The following is a 5,641-nucleotide window of genomic DNA, read 5'->3' as shown; positions in this document are numbered from 1 at the left end:
CCATGAGTACCCTCATGGCTAAGGCAATCGGCTGAACCACTCTCAGTGGTACCATCCTCCTGGAGGCAAGGCAGCAGGCGCAGGCAGGAGTGGGAGAGGTATGGCTTGTGACTAAGAATGATGAAGAATGCAGCTGGAAGTCTTTTCCCATCAAGTCATTATTAGTTCAGCCCCAAGTCAGACCTTCTTTCCGTACTCCATAGCTACTCCATGGCATGGGGTGTCTGAAGGGTGCTAATGCTCAACTGCCCATGCCACACAACTGTGGACAGAGAGTTCTACAACCTCAGGAACGGGAGCACAGAGAAGCAGCCCAGCTGCAGAGATGATGAGTTGCAAAATGGTAATTGTAAACACCCAGTTATATGAAGTGCTACTGGAAAGACATTGGTTTGGAGGTCACAAGTCTGACACCTCTCAGTTACTGCTAAAGAAGCTGAGCTGGACCAAACTGCTTAGCTTCTTCAGGAGCTTCACACTTGCAGATGCAATTAACACCTATTTAGCCAGCTATCACAGAACTGCTTGGGAGGAAAAACTATTCAATGCTGGTGCTCATCAGATTTGGTGATGGCCAGGGGTGGGGGACACTCACACAAATGCTCATCAGGGTGCCTTGTACAGATTTCAGGACACAGAAAACGCATTCAGGAACAAGGCTAATTTCACACAGGCTGGAGGCTCTGGTGACAGAGCTGCTCTGCAAAGTCGCTAGTCTGTGGAACATGCTGTTCTAGGAGGCTCCTGTAATCAAGGCAGCAGGACAGTTAATCAGATGTTTTGCTACAGGACAAGGTAAAAACTCATCAGCTCAATCTCTTTCATCACAGCATTTATCACTATGTAAGATGGTGAAGGCTGGAAGAAAGCCCAAGGAGAAAGGAGGGCCAGTGTAATTCCTCTAGTCCCAGGGAACGCAGACCCAGTGGACAGCACACAGGGTAGAAGGAAGAGGGCAGGAGCCCGGGGTGCCTCCGGCAGGATTTAGCTGAGCAGATGCAGCATTGCACCAGTGTGCACCATGCCTGCTCTGCAGTCCCACTTGTGACCACCCAACTGGAAACAGAAATAGCCCACAAGCGTATGGGATTAGTCACACTACGAATGACCAACGCAGTTAGACACACATTATGAAGTTCCTTCACCAGAAAAGAGCAAGATTTCAGCAGCTCTTCCCTCAGGCAAGAGATCCAGCTCCCTAAACCCATGGTTAAACTGATAACCTTTCACCATGCTAGAAACAGAAACAAAGGTGTCTATATGCCATGGAAACTTTCCTTTTGAGGGGCAGGGAGATTTTAGGACAGCATAATCTAGAGAGAAGTGTTGATACAACTCCAGGCAAGAGTGCTCTGTACAGTTCAAATGTTGACCAGGCACCCTTCATTAGAAAAATTTCATGCTTGATAAGGAGAGGCATCTTTGAGCAACAACTCATTGTTGCAAGATCAGATGTGTGAGGCTTATAAATGCAGGCTGGAGTATGAAGAAGCTTATTCCTGCTCCTTAGTCCTCTACGCACTCCCTCACTAGGGAACACAGCCCCAGTGACACCAAGGGACACAGCCAAGATAGTTTCATCAGATTAGATCAATAAATACTGACAGCCTAGAGATCAGTTTTATAAGCAACAGGTTCAACAGATACAAGCCTGCCAACCCAAAGCAGCTGGGTCAAAAGCAACATCAGCTTCCACCATGCAATTCTGTTTCAGCTCTGGTTTGTATTAAAGGTAAGGGGGCTCACGCACCACCTAAGAAACAGCTCCTCTGCTGCCTCCGGTTCAGCTGGGAGACAGGCTGAATGTTTTCCCCTTGCACAAAACATGTATGCATCTACTTTGTTTTGTGAGCATGTGCAAGCCACCAGAGTTCTCAAGAAGATATTGGTAGTTCCTGCAGGGAAGGTACAGGCTCTTCAGAGACAGGTACCTGTTTTGAGGAAGCAGCTGCTCCCTTCCTGGATTTTTAAACCACAGTTCAGCAAACATCCATCCAAATGCAGATGGGTAACACAGGACAGGTAGTGCTGTAATGGAGTTTTTCCACACCGAGCTGCTATTTCCGAGTAGTAAGTTTCTCTTGATTAGATGGACAGAGAACATCAGCCAGCTCACAGCCCTCTGCAAAAGCTGTGCTCCGATTCTAAAGGCGTATGGAGGCCTCCCCATTAGCTTCCCAGACAGCTGCTTTGTAAAGGCAAACCCATGCCAGGAAGGATGGAAAAGCTGACTGAAGCTCTCAGTATTTCACACAGCCCAACACATGATGAATTATCATGGCCCTGCTCCTCATACCCCTACTGCAAGGATGAGCAAAAGGGAGGAGAAAGACCAACTCTCAGACATTTCTAACCTCAGAAAACCAAGACTATACCGGAGCCCAACATTTGGTCTATGTGTAAGATCAGTAATTACCACATGTGTTTGAAGCCATTCATTTTCCTGAGCTGTCTAGACTAGCAAAGCTCTAGGGTGGGGAAAAAGTATTCACTAGAGAGGAAGAGAATATGTTTAGCACCCTAACTACAGAAAATGAGTGCTTTCTCCAGCAAGATCCTTCCTACATAGTTTCTGAGCGACCCAGAAGGTATAGAACAGGTGCCATCAGTGTCCCTATCCACAGGGACAAACCAAAGCCTCAGCTGCAAATCCAAGCCTCAGCTCACAAAACTATCAGCCTTTCAACTGAAAAGTTATCTACTGTCGCTCCCCCCTACTTTGTTTCCCTTTGTTGTTGCTTCCAAGTGTCTCACCAGCATCACCACCCAACCTCTCATATTTTCCCACGCTTGGCCTTTCTTGCATCTACTCTATTCCCTGCTCTTTACCCATACGTACCACCATAAAGCATTCCCCCTGTGTGGCAACCCTTCCTACCAGGAGCAGCAGAGCAGTCAGTGAGCTGAGACTTGGCACCACATTCACTGGGACTCCAATTTAATTTTTACCTCCCCCCGCAAGGTCCTGAATAGATGCCAAAGGGAACGTTCATTTTGGCAGTCAAGTCTCCCAGAAGAAAAGTTACAGCCAAAGTGCTGGGGGAGGGACCAAGCCAGCCTACTAATAGGTTGATTATAATATGAATTTGGGGAATTACTCCCAAATATGCCTACCCTCCTGGACCTAGGGCCCTCAGGGGTGGAGTGGAATACCTAACTCAGCACTTTCAGCTTCTTTGCTTCGTTTGGAGCCAGGGAGGGTGGAAAATCCTGTCTGTACTCTGCCTGGCAAAAACATGGTTTTCCAGAAGGGTGGCTGAGCTATTGTTTTCTTCCCTTCTCCCCCATAAAGCCTGTTTTCCCTCATACTTACATAGCAGCTCCCTCTGCCTCATCAGAAAAGACCTAGAATTTAAAAGCTTCCACCTTGGATTAAAAAGGTGGATATCAACAATTTTTCTCTGGAAAACCCAGAGCTACTCCAAGAAGCAGCACTGAACATGATGTCTCAAGAGTCTTCTCACCGCTAGCTTCTCTGGAGCACACTGGACTGCTGAAGAAGACAGTCCACGGACAGCCAGGGAGCAAAACTTTTATGATATTTGAGAGCATGAAGAGGACAAAAGGCTGGACTAAAGCCACAATGCTTCCTCCTTCCAGGTGGCAGCCCACAACTCACCTAAAGACCCCTTTAAAAGTGCTGGGGCAAGGCAAGCATGCATGGTGGCAACTAGAGAGCCCAGAGACAGCAACAAGTAGTATATGCATACACGATTACAGCTACAACCACCTCTCCAGCACACCCACAAGGCTGCTTCTCCAGTCTTTCTGAATAATCCAAACTGTCCTTGCACATCTCCACACTTTCCCATCAACAGACCTCCCATTCCAGCCCCACGCCTCAGCCAGAGCACCAACCAGAGGCAAAAAGCAACCCCTTGTGACTGTGACTGACATTTCACCAACACATGTCAAGACCTTTATGGAAACTTCGCAAAATTATGCTGCAAAGATGTTTGAAAGTTCCCAAATTTGGGGCCACACACTGTATCAAGACCAGGTCTTACCATTTACGTACAAGTAACACTCCCTGCTGCTTCTAGGAAGAGAGGGGAAAGAGAATGAACTCTCTCTTAGGTGGGAGACACTTGGCCACTGATCAAACCTACACAGTTTTACCTTGACATTAGTAAAGGTGGAAAGACACACAGGCTTCAAAACACATGTCAATACACATTACACTCATCTGTCAAACTAAGGAAAAAGCAATGCTAGTTTACCATTATTAGACAGGTTTGACGAGACTCTCCTGTAACACAAGACAGCAAACCATCCTCATGCTGCATGGTTTGGATTCAATATGCCAAACAAAACTGCAACCAGCTTGCCAACAAATGAGATGTTATTAATGTTCATATATCTTGGACTTCACCCTAGGTTTTACAAGTTTTTGCTGCCCTCACATCACCCAAGGCATTTCAAAACCTTGCTGCAAAGAGAGAATTGGAGAGAACATTGTTTCCAACACATTTGCTATTAAATATTTAGGCCTCGATTCTCCAGTGAATTTTTTGCCTCTGATGGCAGGATTACATACATAGTTAAAGCCAGGCATGCAGACTTTGGCAGATGTAGGATCTTAATTCCTCTGAACACAAACCCACAATCCACTACCAAGCAACCAGCAAACTCTCTCAAACCAAACTTGTACATTGTCTTTGTATACATGTACTGAACTTTCTGTGCAGAATTCACTTACGAGAGAACTGCCCTGGCACACCTCAAGGCACAAAGTTGTGGCACAGGGGAACTCTTTGGTAGGCATCCCTCCATCTCTCCAGTCTTAAAGGTTATGCTGAATCTGTCACTTACCACAGAGCAATTAAGTTTAAAAAAAAAAGAAAACTGGTTTCACAAGAAAACCAACAGAGATTAGTTCATTTTTTTAAACCCTGAAGGTGATTTTTCATTAAGTCAATGGGAGCACTTCCATTACAGAAGTGTGGCTCTCCTTCACATTTTACAGAGAAGGAAAATACAGCAGAATCCAGACCTAGTTCACTCAAAAGGCCCTGAGTTCTTTCATTAAACCAGAAACAACATCCAGGAGTCAACTCCCAGACTTGAGCGTCAACCACTAAATCTGCTTCAAAGCAATTCCACTGCTAAGCTAATGGCTGCAGGAGACTGTTCCTATATCCACTTAAACCAGCAGACACTAATCTCTCCATCTGCAATAGATACACATGCCATAGGGGTCTGGACAGGGTAAGTAGAACAGATGTTTAAGTACACATACAGTCTGGGGAATCATCTTCACAGCTCAGTTGCTAGCTTCACAGGGCACAGGAACTAAGAGATTTCTAGAGAGCTTCACAGGACACAGGAACTAAGGAGATTGAGACACCTGTCCTTTCTTGTACCTTGCTGAGGAAGCATTAACTCCAGCAGGAAGGTGTAAGCAGGCATGCATGTGTCATACCTACAGATAGTGCACAGCTCCCAAACACTCCCAGATACATCTGATTCAGATAAACCGATCCATACCCATGACAAAAAGAGCATCATGCTACAAAACCAAACCAGGAGCAGCGTAGCACTGCCAAAAAAAGCACCTACATGTGCTCAAGTACTCATTAAAAATATTATTCCTAAATGCCTGAACTGCTGGGAGATTTTTGGCTGCATCAAGGCAACTGCT

Source organism: Cariama cristata, unplaced genomic scaffold (genome assembly GCF_000690535.1).
Source record: "Cariama cristata isolate BGI_N322 unplaced genomic scaffold, ASM69053v1 scaffold36257, whole genome shotgun sequence".
Lineage (NCBI taxonomy): Eukaryota > Metazoa > Chordata > Aves > Cariamiformes > Cariamidae > Cariama > Cariama cristata.
Note: the sequence above shows the minus strand (reverse complement) of the source record.